The 15,030-nt window shown below is 39.3% G+C and overlaps 1 long non-coding RNA gene across 2 annotated transcripts in view; it reads left to right on the top strand.

The window, feature by feature from the left end:
- The window catches only part of LOC138160998 (uncharacterized), a 45,507-nt gene continuing 30,477 nt past the window's right edge, over positions 1 to 15,030 (top strand). The window contains exons 1-3 of one of the 2 annotated variants that reach the window (XR_011168239.1): positions 1 to 215; positions 3,482 to 3,587; positions 4,166 to 5,626. This is a non-coding gene — a long non-coding RNA (uncharacterized lncRNA). Of the gene's footprint in view, positions 216 to 3,481; positions 3,588 to 4,165; positions 5,627 to 15,030 lie in introns of those variants that run through there. The other variant, XR_011168238.1, reaches the window with a different exon arrangement.

Here is a 15,030-nt window from a genome sequence, read left to right as displayed (position 1 = left end):
AGGTCATGATGTGCTTTGAAAACCAAACAAGTTTCCTATTTGTTTTTGGAGGTTCAAATGAGTCTAATGTGGAACTGCTAAAGTTACTTTAATTGAGGGTTGACATAATCAGACCTGTATATTAGGAAGAATCATTTTGACAGCTGAGTGGAAGATGGGCTAAAATGGAGAGAGGCTTTGGGCAAGGTCAGCCAGAAGACTACTGCAGTTTCCAGGTATGGGGAGATGAGGGTTTGCCACGGGTGGTGGCTGGTTGATTGAAGAGAAGGGGGCATCTGTGAGAGGTTTTGTGGTTGTAGAAATTATAAGACTTGGTAACAGATTAGAAAAATGGAATGAGAATAAATGAGAAGTTGAGGATGTCACCCCAAGCTTGTGGACTTAGGAGACTGGAAGTCTAAGCTAATGACACACTCACTGCTTCCTAATCTAAAAACTAAGCTTGGAGGTTTATTGGACTCTGGGTTCTGAAGGATCCATATTCTCAACCTGGATATTTTGATGGTCCCCATGAATCACTCACCTATAAGTCTCTTTCTTTTAAATGGGACTAGAAACAGATCATAGCCCTGAAACATCTGAATTATTTCATTCAGAGCAGCTAGGTGGCACAGCAGATAGAACACAGGGCCTGCAATCAGGAAGACTCATCTTTATGAGTTCAAATCTGGCCCCAGACACTTACTAGTTGTATAAAACTGGGTAAATTACTTAATCCTGTTTGCCTTGGTTTCCTCATCTGTAAAATGATCTGGAGAAAGAAAAAGCAAGCCATTCCAGTATCTTTGCCAAGAAATTACCAAATGGGATCACAAAGAGTCAGACACAACTGAGAATGACTCAGCAACAAAATTCATTCAGCATTTTCTCCTCCTGTATCTATTTTATTTTTTTAAGGAATAACATAACCACAGTTTCTCCACCCCTGGACTCTAACTCTATCCATAAGGATCAGACTGGAGCATTTTACAAGTACCAAAGAGTAGCCAGATTAAATGTCTTCTATTTTTTTGGAGCCCCAGACTTCCCACAGTGGTCATTCATTATATGGCTTGCAAAAAGTAGGTACTTGCCTGTTACTGAGTCCTTGTTACTGAACAGATGATGGAGTGTGGATAGTCTACCTTTCTCCAGTATTGCCCCATTGGGTAAAGCTAAATGGATCCCTTGACATGGCACAAAAGAGGCTTCCATTATGAAGTGAAAATGTCATGTTTAAGATGGTGATAACACACTTTTTGAATGGCTTAAGATTTTGTTCTGAACCTTCAAGTCTTTATCCCAATGCGTTGCCTTTTCTGTTAAATCAGTGGAAGCCTACCTGTGAAATCCTGGCTTTTGAGGAACTCTGTTTCCCTAGTTCTTTAATAGTTCTGCCTCTTAGAAGAAAGAAATATGTAACCAGATTTTGGTGACAAGTAATGCCTGAGAAACAGAAGAAATGGCAAACCTACCCAATGGGTCATGCTATGATCTGTATGACTGTTGTTAGAGAATCTTATAAGACAGGACAGATAGTATTTTCATCTATACTCTTTTATGAATAATAGCCATGGGTCTGGCTGAGTGGCCTAGGGCTTGCAGAGAGCAGGCAGGGACAATAAAAGTTATCATAATTGGATTCCCAACACAGTGGAGAAATTTCACTGATGTCTCTCCTACAACAAAGTTATTAGTAGGACAAATCAATGCCCATTGGAGATATGTTATGCCCTATATTTAACTGAATAATCAAATTGATACCCTTATGAAAATGTCAGAGATCGGGGACTAGGACCATCCTCAATACAGACATGGGGACTGTGAGGTTATGTGGGTTGACATGGCAACCTAAGATTCCTTTAACTGAAGATAAGATGGGTATTTCTATTCAGGAATGATCTTTATTCCAATCAGTGTCTACTTTTGGATGAGCAGAATAGCATGATCCCTCATTGTCCCTGACCTGTCTCCAATTGATAATTGATCATATCAGCCCTTTCCCCATCTCAGAACAAGAGGTTTGCTTTTATTACAGTTGATGGTTATTCAGTCTATGGTATTACAATGTAAGTCATGTCTGTCATGATGGCAACCATCATCAGTGCTTTCACAGAACATATCCTTCATCTTTATGAACTTCCTCTGCACCACCTTTTCTGATCACAGCATGTATTTTGATATGAAGGATGTCTGAGACTGGGTCCACCACCATCACATTCATTGAGTTAGAAATTGAGGTGGAAAACTCTATCCTTAGTCAGGGGCATTGTTAAATGCTGGAATGGACTGTCCTTAGTCAGGGGCATTGTTAAATGCTGGAATGGACTCAAAATAATAACTTCATCATTTTACTCTGGTTATCAGAGTTCATAGTCCCATCTTACAGAAGCAGCTAGATGTACAGCGGCTAGAGTTTGGGGCCTAGAATCAGGAAAACCTGAGTTCCAATCTGGCCTCAGATACTTACTAGCTGTGTGACCATGGGTTAGTCACTTATTTGCCTCAGTTTCCTCAACTACAAAATGGGAATCATAAAAGCACCACAACTCAGGATTATTGAGAGTATCAAAAAATAACGTTTATAAAGAGTGTAAAGGCACAGTGTCTGGCACATGGTAGCGCTATATAAATGCTTATTTTCTCTCCCTTTACCTGTGACTAACATCACTAGTCTAGGAAGGGCAGTGGGAGGCTTTTCTGGTACAGAGGTTTCTTGAATTCAGACTCCAAGAAGAATTACCTGATAAGGATGTATTGTGTATGTATGTATGTATGTATGTGTGTATGCATGTGTGTATGTATATTTGTATGAAAGTATATACAGTCCTGGTTGACCTGCTCCTACTCTTGCTTATTCTCTCCCCTGCATAAGTCATGAAGCCTCAAGGTTTCCACTCTCTTCCACTGAAGGTTCTATACATTCTGGGGAAATGTTTCTGATCCTCTTTGTTTGTCAGGGTTCTTTTTCCTTGGGTTGGCTCAGGGAACCAAGGGGTGAAATTCTTGGGAAAGGATTTGCTTTCTAATGGCATGGGGAGGTGAAACTGTCTTTGCATAATTATAGGGACTGTGAGTTCATTTGGAAGAGAGGAGATCCCTTAAACCACTAAGTAAAAATGTGGAGTTCCTGGATGAAGGTGATAGGGAGCCTTAATTCTGCTCTATAAAAAGACAAAGATTTTGCATTATCACCCAGGGGTTGAGAAGTTTTGACTGATGGACTGGAAAACACTGAGTGGGTTGTTAAGGACTAAGTCTCAGTATTGGCTCAAGACCCTGAAGAAATTGCACATAAGAGGCTTATGACTTCTTAGCTCCCTGGCTATGGGTGATCCTGACCTGTAATGGAATCAGTGACTGTATTCGAGGTATCATTATTTGTACTGTGGCCCTGGTGCTGACCCTGTTCTTTATCAGTGCCTTACTTTGGGACACCCATTGCTAAGATCCCCTAACATCACCCTCACTCCATGGATTGTACTTTTTTTTTTTTTTACAGGATGTCGATGCAGCTAAGTGGCACAGTGGATAGAGAATTGGTCCTGGAGTCAGCAAGATCTGAGTTCAAATATGGCTTCAGACATTTACTAGCTATGTGACCCTAGGTGAGTTATTTAACCCTATTTGCTTCAGTTTTCTCATCTGTAAAATGAGCTGAAGAAGTAAATGGCAAACCATTCCAGTATCTCTGCCCACAAAATGCTCACTGGGGTCAAGAGCTGGTCACACCTGAAACAACTGATCAGCAACAACACGCATGGTTTGGCGTTTTACATCTTTCCGTAGCTTCTCCAGTACTGCCCATGTTAGGTTTCTTACCGGACCCCTGAGGCCAGACTTGTTTAGTCATGTCCGTAAGCAATTCAAATGATGAGAGCTTGCTTAGAAAATGTGGGGGACCTTACCTCCAAAAGGTGTAATTTATCATCATCATCCTCATAATTATTAGTGTTAATAGCTAGCATTTACATAAAGATCACTTCACAAATGTTATCTCATTTAATGTTCACAAAACCCTGGAGGTAGGTGCCATTATCTCCATTTTACAGATTAGGAAACTGAGGCAGTTCATTGATTTATCCAGGATCATATATCTAGTAAATGTCTAAGATCGGATTTGAACTAAGGTTTTCCTGACTCCAGGAACAACACTTAATTCACCAATGGTATTTGTTTTCCATAGGCTAGGTTCCCTTCAATTGAGCAAGGAGACTGTCCTTAGGATTTGATTGGTGTGAGGCTTGAAGCAATGGCAAGATTTTCCTGTTATCTAGCCTATGGTGCGTTACTGGTCCTGAGGTTTGGCAGAATTCCCACCACTGTGTGCGATGTCTTTCTGACTCAGCACTGAGGAATGGGGAGCAACACTCACTTGAATTAGTGATTGTATCCCTTTAGAGATTATTGTTAAGTAAACTTATTTTTATTTGAATTGTATACAGTCCAGGGAAGTTTCATTGTCTTTCAATCCTGACCCAGAATCACTGGATTGGCCTGATACTCAATTTTTTTTAACTTCTAAGGGAGTACAACTAAAAAGAAAAGGTTTGGAGACCATTCCTCTAGGGACCAGACCCATAACTGTGTACCAGTTACTCTACTAAGTTATTAGAGGTTCAGAAATCCTGTCCTTGGTCTGAGGTGTCCTGTTGGTGAGGTAGTACGACCTCACCTAACTCACCATATCTGGCCATCCCTAGATCATATCTCACATCCAAATGCCTCTCACATCATGGAATCTGTATTGGGGCAGAGCTCAGACTCTTTCCTCACTCCTTGTTTTCTACCTCTTGTTCTGGTAACACTAATCAAACTAATACTACTGGTGTTTCTATAAAGGGTGTGACACTCAACTCTCTATGGCTACACTCACCATTTCTGTGACTCCCCAGATGGAAACTCCCTCCTCTGTCTATCCCTCTCCTAGTCTTGGCTCTGTGTTGATCACTCCCTTAACGTTGGCTCTCCCCATCCTCAGTAGTAAATTAGTTCTCTGAGGGCAGGGACTGTCTCACTTTGATATTTACATCTTCTGTGTCGAGCACCGTGCTTAGCACACACTTAGCAATTTAAATTAAATTAATAAATTTATATATAACTAATCTATATATTAAAGTATATAAAAGTTAAAATGAATTAACAAATTAAATGAATTAATTAAAAACATTTAGCGATTACTTTTCCATTCATGCAGAAAGTCAGTAAGACTCAAGCTAAATGCCTTGTCTCTATCTATGCTGTTGCAACTACCCTTGTTATCCCATGGGATGGAAATTGAGCAGTGGTAGAATGCCAACATTTCCTTTTATTTAGGGTTCACCTGCTATTCTGTTTTTATTGCCCCGGCATTCCAATACTGTGGGCCACAACATTTTCCTATGAGAACATTTGGTTATAATTAGGAAACAGAGGAGTGGAACATTCAAAAGAGTTTCTGGTTGTCAAATAAGCCAGGAACATAACTGAATAAAATTCATCAAAGATAAAATATTTAAAGTTATTCACAAACAATGGGTAGGATTAATAATCATTCTGAAATAAGTAATGGATTTTCTTCCTTGTATTATGTGGATGCAACTCTAACTAAAATAATTCTGTTGACTTAAAGCTATGCTGTGTAAATAATAAATCTTTTCAACCATCAGACTCTATGCTATTGATTTATATTTATTTCTCATTATCACAATAGTTGGTAAATAACTTTTCCTGTCAATAACAGAATAACTCTTTGAGTTTCTTTTTTTTTTAAAGTACTAGGTATTATAGAAAATTCAGTGTTACTAAAAGCCTCTAGGTTTTTTTTGGCATGGTATTATGAAATAAAAGTCCTATTACCTAAGCCAGTCGAATGATTTATAGTGTTATGCAGCTGTACTTTAGTAGGATTAATGAAGACATTGAGGCGGGGTGGGGGGGGGGACTATAAATTTTCCAGTGCCAAGTGAGTTCTTTGACTGATTCTGATTTTTGCATTTAGGGTAGCCTTTTTCTGTTGCTAGCCTTTTTATCTTCTCTAGTTAAGAATTCTTACTCTGAACCCTAATGCCACTAATATTTTGTGTTAGTACAACAATAAATTATTCTTTTCTCTATATTCTCCTTCTGAAAATATATGCACAATATGCCACAACTTTAGTCATCACCAAACTGAACATAAAATCTATAGCTTGAAAAAAAAACTACTTCTTATAATTTTCATCTAGTCTCAAAAAATGTGATGTTCATAAAAATAAAGTAATGCATAATCCCAAAGGAGAGTGTAATGTCTGAATAGGTGTTCAGGGAGGACTAGCACCCTGGTGAGAGGGCTTGCTGAGCCCTTTTCAGGGCTGCTCACTAAACTTTGGTGTGCACCTTTACCCAACACTTACCTGTGACTCCAAGATACTATAGAATGTACAGTGGCCATCCTTCAGTATAGCCATCTCAGCAGATGGGCTAAACCCATGTTGAGGGTAGCCAAAAGATTTTAAACCTATTGGTGAGCTAGGGGTATGCTTTACCTAAAATGTGAAGACTTTTCCCAGCAGAATGGATGGATGAGAACAACTTGCTCCAATAGCCATGAAGGTGGCTGAAGGAAGCACTGTGGAGTACTTAGAACTTAGTAAGACATTGAAGCAAGATGGCAGAGTAGAAACAGGACTTCCATGCAGCTCCAGTTCCCACCTCCTCCAATTCATGTAAAAACTGAATCTAGACAAGCTTTGGAGCTGCAGAACCCACAAAATGACACAGAGAAGCTAACCTCCTTCTGAGGACAGCCTGGCAGGCCGGCAGGAAATGGACAGCACAGTGCTCTTAGAGCCGAGCCCAGCCCCATGAGCCACAGGTTTTAGGTTCAGGGGACTCTGACAAGCCACTGGCTGGAGAGACTCCAGATCACCAGCAGCTGTGGGGGTTTCCAGAATTATCAACCCATAGATGCTAAGGACAAAGTAAGAGATCAATGCAGTGTGAACTTTGGGACCTTGGAATTCGGGCGTGTGGTCGGCCTTTGCCCCCAGAGCAAGAAGCAGCTGAGGTGCTGTGGCCATGCAGCCACCCTCTGTGTGGCTACTTCAGAGCTCCTGGTCTACAGATTGTAGGGGGACAAAGTGACCAGTCTGAGGGGTACTCTCTTTTGCTTAACCTTGGATCTGGATTGCTATCTAGGATGGAAGTCCTGGGGTGCGTGAGCAGTCTGCTAGAGCATGTGGAGGCTTCAGAGAGGGCACCCAACTCCAACCTCCAGCAGCTGTGAAAATGCCAGTGTTTGAGATAAAGCTCCCATTTCTGGTAGCAGAGTTCTACTGTGGCAAAAGGCTCATAAGTCAAGTAATTGAGTGGCAACATGAGCAAGCAAAGGAAGCAAAGCAAACAGGGCAATCCAACTTTACATTGCTATTTTGGGGACAAAAAGGATCAAAGCATGGAACAGGAGGAAGATAGCAAAGTCAGAACTCCTGCACCAAAAGCTTCCAAGAAAAATATGAGCTGGTTACAGGTCATAGAGGAGCTTAAAAAAAGATTTTGGAAATCAAATAAGAGAAGTGGAGGAAAAATTTGGAAGAAAAATGAGAACAATGCAAGAAAATTATGAAATGAGAGTCAATCTGACTGAAGAAAATAACACCTTAAAAATAGACTAACTCACATGGCAAAAGAGGCTCAAAAAGGCAATGAGGAGGAGAATGCCTTAAAAAGTCGAATTTGCCAGATCGAAAAAGAATCTCAAAAGCTCACTGAGGAGAATCATTCCTTCAGAATTAGACTGGAGCAAATGGAAGCTAGTGATTTTATGAGAAATCAAGACACTACTAAACAGATTCAAAAAAATGAAAAAATAGAAGGCAATGTGAAATATCTCATGGGAAAAACCATGGGGGAAAAAAAACCTGGAAAATAGATCCAGGAGAGATAATTTAAAAATTATTGGACTACCTGAAAGCCATGATCAAAAAAAAAAAGAACCTAGAAATCATCCTTTGAGAAATTGTCAAGGAAAATTGCCCTGATGTTTTAGAACCAGATGGCAAAATGGAGGTTGAAAGAATCAACCAATTACCTCCTGAAAAAGATGCCGAAAAGAAAACTCCTAGGAATATTATAGCCAGGTTCTGGAGTTCCCAGATCAAGGAGAAAATATTACAAGCAGCCAGGAAGAAACAATTTGAATATTAGGGAAACACAATCAGGATAACTCAGGACCTGGCAGCTTCTACACTGAGGGATCAAAGGGCTTGGAATATGATATTCTGGAGGGCAAAGGATCTGGGATTAAAACCAAGAATCACTTACCCAGAAAAACTGAGTATCATGTTTCAGGGGAAAATATGGTCATTCAGTGGAATAGAGGACTTTCAAGCATTCTTGATGAAAAAACCAGAGTTGAATAGAAAATGTGACTTTCATATACAAGAAGCATGAGAACCATGAGAAAGTAAACAGGGAAAAGAAATAATAGGGAACTTATCAAAGTTTAATTACTTATGTTCCTACATGGAAAAATGATAATTGTAACTTATGAAACTTTTCTCAATATGAGAAGAGTTGAAGGGAATAGAAATGTATATGTGTGTCTGTGTGAGTGTGTATATATACATACATATATATGTCCATATAGGAGGGTACATGGGCATATGAATACATATGTGAGTGTGTGTATATATGTTTACAGGTATACATAGATAGAGGGCACAGGACCAATTTAACAGGAAGGGATGATACTTAAAAGGTGAAATTAAGAGGTGAGAGAGGAATATAATGAGAGGAGATGGGAAGAGACAGAATGGGGTAAATTATCTCATGTAGAAGAGGCAAGGGAAAATTGTTATGATGGAAGGGAAGAACAGGAAGGCAAAAGGGAATGAGTCAACCTTATTCTCATTGAATTTGGCTTAGGGAGGGAATGACATACACACTAAATAGATCTCACCCTACAGGAGAATAGAGGGGAAGGGGAAGAGAGGGGGGATAATGGAAGGGAGGGCAGGCTCAGGGGAGGGAATTTGGAAGCACCCACTTTTGAAAAGGGACAGGCTCATAGTGGAGAATAGAACAAGTGGGGGATGGGGATAGTAGGGAGGGAAATATAGTCAGTCTTTAACAATATATCCACTATGGAAATGTTTTGCATAGCTACACATGTACAACCTATATTGAATTGCTAATCTTCCCAGTGAGGGCGGGTGATGAGGGAGAAAGGAAAAGAATCTGGAATCCAAAGTTTTAAAATCAAGTGTTTAAAAATATATACACATATTATTATTATTATTATTTTACATGTAACTGGGAAATGAGATATACAGGCACTGGGGCATAGAGATCCACCGTGCCATACTGGAAAGTTGAAGGGGGTATGGGGGAAGATATGGGAGAGAGCAGATTAGGGGAGGGGATATTCAGTGGGATCAATGTTTTGGGGTGATAGGTAGGGAAAAATGGGGAGAAAATTTGTAACTCAAAATATTGTGGAAATGAATGATGTAAACTAAAACATAAAAAAGAGGGGGGAGACATTGAAGGCACCATTCTTGGCCATGCCAAATCATCCTGACTTTTATCTTGTCACTGGATTTCAACGACTCTGGAAGAGAGACTGAGGCTGATGATTTTGTGTAACTCTGCCTCACTTCAATACAATTCACAGAAAAGTAAAGATGTCACTTATATCATGATGTCATTGATCTTCAAAAACAAAGAACAAACAAGAATTGTGTATACACATACATAAAATCTTGTTAGTTGTCCATGAATTGCAACTGGATTAATAACATTATGAATCAATTACTATCTTTCTTACATCATTGTGAGAAATGCACTGCAAAAATTGTATATACTCAATAAATGTGAATTTATTGTTATTAATCATTCACACACATCCATGGAATCTGTTTGAGAGACAGGGGCCTCTAATGTGAAGAATACTAGATTTGGAAACAGAAGACCTCGGTTTGAATCTTCTCTCTGCTTCAGACTTCCTATGTGACCTAGCACAAGTCATTTAAATTCTCAGGACCCTCATCTGCATCACGAGGGTATTGGAGGAAATGAACTCTGCAATTCCTCCCAACTATGAATTCTACAATGCTATTTATGTTTCCTACATTAAATCTTCCAAATAGGATAGCTCTTTCAAATCTTAACAGCAAAAACTGATCATAAATTTGTGACCAACAGGGCAGTCAAACAAACCTAGTTGAAGCAAAAAAAAAAAAATGTATCCTAAGGGAGAAAGAGGACACACTGTGTACCAGGCAAGTCCAAACACTCCCACTTCCAACTTGACTACTATCTTCCCTCACACTGTGATGGAGACAGTCCAGAACCCAAGAGCCTTGGGAATAGTAGTGCTCCCCAAACCACCAGACCTGATTCCAGCCCAGCTCCTGCAGCTATCACTTGATAGGAGAGATCATTGTGAGAAAAGAGATGCTCCTTTTTCATCACTAGTAGCAACAACTGCTGAGCAACCACTCCTGAACCCTGGGAATGACAGCAACTGGTTCCATCCCAACATTCCTAGCCATCATCTGCGGAAACAATTCCTGTGGGGAAAGGGCTAGCTCTGTTCACAATTGCCACCTATATGGCAGAAAGTATAACAGAGTTGAAGTAGAAAGACACCCTATAGGAGAGACAGGAGGCAGCCTATTCCAGGCACTACCCCTACTACCACCGCAACTCTTTCTTCAGACCCTAAGGGAAACAACCCAGTACCCTGAACCCAAGAATCTTGGAAATAGCAATGCTTCCAGTACAGTTCATGCAGCCATCATCCTGGGAAGATGATTCCCTGAGGAGATGTAGCCTGGACAATGTTCCCACCACTTCTACTGAATATGCAGGAAAGAAAGTTTTTGCCACCAAAATCCTTGGCACTTTTAAATTCTTCAAAAACAGAAAATAACTTGATTTTATCAGTGGAAATGACATCAAGGAAGAGGTATTGCCATATGCTTTGCAACTTTACCTTAAGGACCATGGAAAACTTCCCATTTGAAAACTGTCCATCATGTTGTCTTTCTCATTAGAATGTGAGCTCCTTGACAGCAGAGACTGTCTTACTTTTCTATTTGTAGCCCAGTTGCTTAGCACAGTGTTTTGTACATATGAAGTGCTGAAGCAGTGCTTCTTCCTTCCTTCCTTCCCTTCCTTTATTTCCTTTCCTTCTTTTATTTCCTTTCCTTTCCTTCCTCCCTCCCTCCCTCCCTTCCTTCCTTCCTCCCTCCCTCCCTTCCTTCCTTCCTCCTTCCTTCCTTCCTTCCTTCCTTCCCTTCCTTTCCTTCCTTTCTTTTTCTTTCCTTTCCTTCCTTTCCTTCTTTTCCTTCCTTTCCTTTCCTTTCCTTTCCTTTCCTTTCCTTTCCTTTCCTTTCCTTTCCTTTCCTTTCCTTTCCTTTCCTTTCCTTTCCTTTCCTTTCCTTTCCTTTCCTTTCCTTTCCTTTCCTTTCCTTTCCTTTCCTTCCTTCTTTCCTATAATTGCTATAAGAAATAGGGTGCCAGCTTTCTCCACTACAGGAAGGTATTAGGTTGGGACAATATCATGGCAATAAAGTAGAAATATAATAAGAATCTACTTACTTTAAGTGGGAGAGGCCATGAGAACTTTGTGTTCCTCTGCCTTATCTCAGCTGCTGCCCAGAACAGGGTGCTGGGGGGCTGAGGAGATCAACTACTGTGGGAAGCTCTTCTCCCCGTCAATATCCCTTCCTCTTTTCCAGTTCCATGAGAGGTAAGCTAGAGACAGACTCTACTCTGACCTCTGAGTCTACTTCCCATTTTCCAGTATTCATAGGTCAGACACTTCCTGCCCTCTCCCTTTAAGGTAGGAGCCAACAGGGCGGTGTATAGTGATGCTTGAGTCAAGAGTCATCAATTACAATTCTTCTGGTGAGATGAAGGACACTAGGCCTTCCAATCTGACTCAAGGATCAGAGTGACCTCTGGGCCTTTCCATTCACCCTTCAGGTGAACTTTCCTAGTATGTGTCATCTTCCAATTAGAATGTGAACTTTTATCTAGCATAATAGTTCCCATATGTTAAAGTGCTTAATATACTTCTTAATTTATTTTTTCTACTTAATTAGAATAAACATATTCAAATGATTATCAATTTATAGTTACTTTTTCTTACACTTCAAGGATCTACGAATCAAATTGAAAATAGAGTAATCAGCACTTTTCCAGGGTTCCAAAATTTAGAGAATATTGACAATAATTGTAGCCCTTTAGCAACATGGGAAAAAATGACCTAGTCAGCAAAAATAATTAGGTAAAATAAAGTACCAGGGAGTGCTTCCTTCTACTTCCCAGTAGCTGTAAGAGGGGTAAGATGATGACAAATAGATTCCATAATTACATAAAGAATAAATTGTTATAGGCTAACCCTATTTTGATCAGATTATTAAATTGGTAGAGGAAAGAAATGCCAGCAGTATAGTTTAATGAAATTTTTTCTAAGCTTTTGACAAAATATTTTATACTGTTCTCATGGAGAAAGTGGAGGGATATGGATGAGATGATGACATCCTTGAACAGATTCAGAATTGGTCAGATGGCCAGCCTTGTAGAGGAGTTATGAGTGACTCAATGTCAACATGCCAGATCTCTAGTAAAATAACCCAGGGATCCATGATTGAAGTTTTATTGTTTAATGTTTTGTCAATAGCATATATAAAGGGAGAGATAGTATGTTCATCACATTTACAAATGACACCAAGTTGGAAAGGACATCTATCACTCTAGAATGATAGAATTAGGTGTCAGAGATAACTTGATGGGTTAGGGCACTGAGCTAAATCTAATAAGGCAAATTCAAAAACAATAAATGTAAAGTATTACCTTCAGATGCAAAAATCAGCTTCACTAGTTCAAGGTTGGAGGAGACATGACAAGGTAATAGTTTGTCTGAAAATGATCTGAATGTTTTCATGGGTGAACTTAAACTCAATAGGAGTTAGTAGTGTGATATGACAGTCAAAAACACCAATGCCATCTTGGGCTGAATTAGGTGATAGTTCTATGATACTCTGCCCTGATATGACCTCATCTGGAACTTATATGTTCAGTCTTATGTGCCACCATTGAAGAAGGGCATTGAACCATGATTAGAGAAGGGAACTAGAATGGTAAAGGGTCTCAAGTTTATGTCAGTTGAAGAAACTGGGGGATGTTTAGCCTAGAGAAGAAAAGACTCATGGGGGAACAAGATTATTGTCTTCAAGTCTATCAAGGACTAACATGTGGGAGAAGGATTAGCTTTGTTTAGTTTGGCCCCAGAGGGCAGAAGCAAGAGTAATAAGTAGAACTTCAAAAACATAAAATTTAGCGTTGATGCTAGGAGAATCTTCCTAACAATTAGAACTATCCAAAAGTAGAATGGGATGAATTGAGAGGTGTTGGGTATTTCATTCCTCCATCTCCAGGTCTTCAGGAAGAGGCTGGAAGACTATTTGTCAATTATTTAGTATTGGGCATTACTTTCAGGATAAGTTGAACTAGATAGCTGCTGAGGTCCTCTCCAAATTTCAGTGGATAGCAAGACTTACCAGCTTCTTAGACCCATGATTAAAATTGGTACCAAATCAGATGAAAAAAGAGTATACAATTAAGGCAACTCAGATCAACCAGTTTAAACAAGATATTGATGCAAAAATGGGAAATTGATAAAACAGACATTTAAACAAATTATCACTGTTTCTTTTTTTGGAACCTTTTTTAATATTATTTTTTTCAAATTACACGTAAAAACAATTTTTAACATTTAAAAAAATTTTGAGTTCCAAAATCTCTCCCTCCTTTCTCTCCTTCCTCCTTGAGAAGGCAAGCAATTTGGTATAGATTATATATGTGCAATCATACAAAACATATTTACATATTAGCCATGTTGCAAGAGAAAACAGGCCAAAAAAAAGAAAAATTAAAAAACCCTATACTTTGATCTGTATTCAGACTTCATCAGTTCTTTCTCTGGATATAGATGGCATTTTTCATCATGATTCCTTCTGAATTGTCTTGAATCGTTGTATTGCTGAGAATAGCTAAGTTATTTACTATTTGTCATAGTACAATATTGCTTGTTACTATGAACAATGTTCTCCTGGTTCTTCTCACTTCACTTTGTATCAATTCATGTAAGTCTTTCCAGGCTTTTTTGAAAACATCCTGCTTGTTGTTTCCTATAGCACAGTAGTATTCCATAATAATTATATACCACAACTTGTTTAACCATTCCTCAATTTATGGGCATCCCTTTAACTTTCAATTCATTAACACCATACAAAAAGAGCTTCTATTTTTACATATACAAGTTCTTTTCTTTAAAAATAAAAAAGAATAGAGAATTAGTAGTGGTCTAGCTGGGTCAAAGGGTATGCACAGTTTTACAATCCTTTTGGCACAGTTCTAAATGGCTCTCCAGAATAATAATCACCATTCCTGAAGGAAGTTTAATCTAAGTAAACAAATTACCACAAAGAAAAATCATCTAATCCAACAAACAGGTGATCTCCTCCCCAAGTTGAAAGATAAAGCACCTAAGGGCAGCAGCCATATAGAATATGCTCATTAGTATGAGGGTTGGGTCATTTGTCCTTGACCAGTTCATGTTCACCCCTACACATACTCCAGCAATCCACAAAAACCACAGAATGAGATCAGGTAATGGAGAGATTGAGATATTCATGGTGTTAGTGTGTTAAACAAGGTTTTTACAACATGTAAAACAGTTCTTCCTAATGGAATTAAAATTAGAGAGGTAACTTGCCATTGACTGACTGAAGTTTGGTCATGCCTCTAGTAGCTCCTAAAAAGCAAACTTGCTAAGCCTGATTTGAGAGAATCTAGGCAGGAAGCAGGTTTGTGGAAAAATAATTCTTTGCCTTTCAGAGAGGCACAGTGGGAATCAGGAGCCTATTTCTTTTTCCTCACTGTTTCTCCGTTGGGCACAGCATCTGTGTTTCCTAGCCAGTAAGAGACCCTAGGGTCAGCAGGAAACAGAAAAAGGAGAAAACAGAAAAAGGAGAGAGAGAGAGAGAGAGAGAGAGAGAGAGAGAGAGAGAGAGAGAG

This window comes from Petaurus breviceps, unplaced genomic scaffold, assembly GCF_028583685.1.
Source record: "Petaurus breviceps papuanus isolate PSGF00001 unplaced genomic scaffold, PetGlider_PUasm1.0 183, whole genome shotgun sequence".
Classification (NCBI taxonomy): Eukaryota; Metazoa; Chordata; class Mammalia; order Diprotodontia; family Petauridae; genus Petaurus; species Petaurus breviceps.
This window is presented reverse-complemented; position numbering and strand designations above follow the sequence as displayed.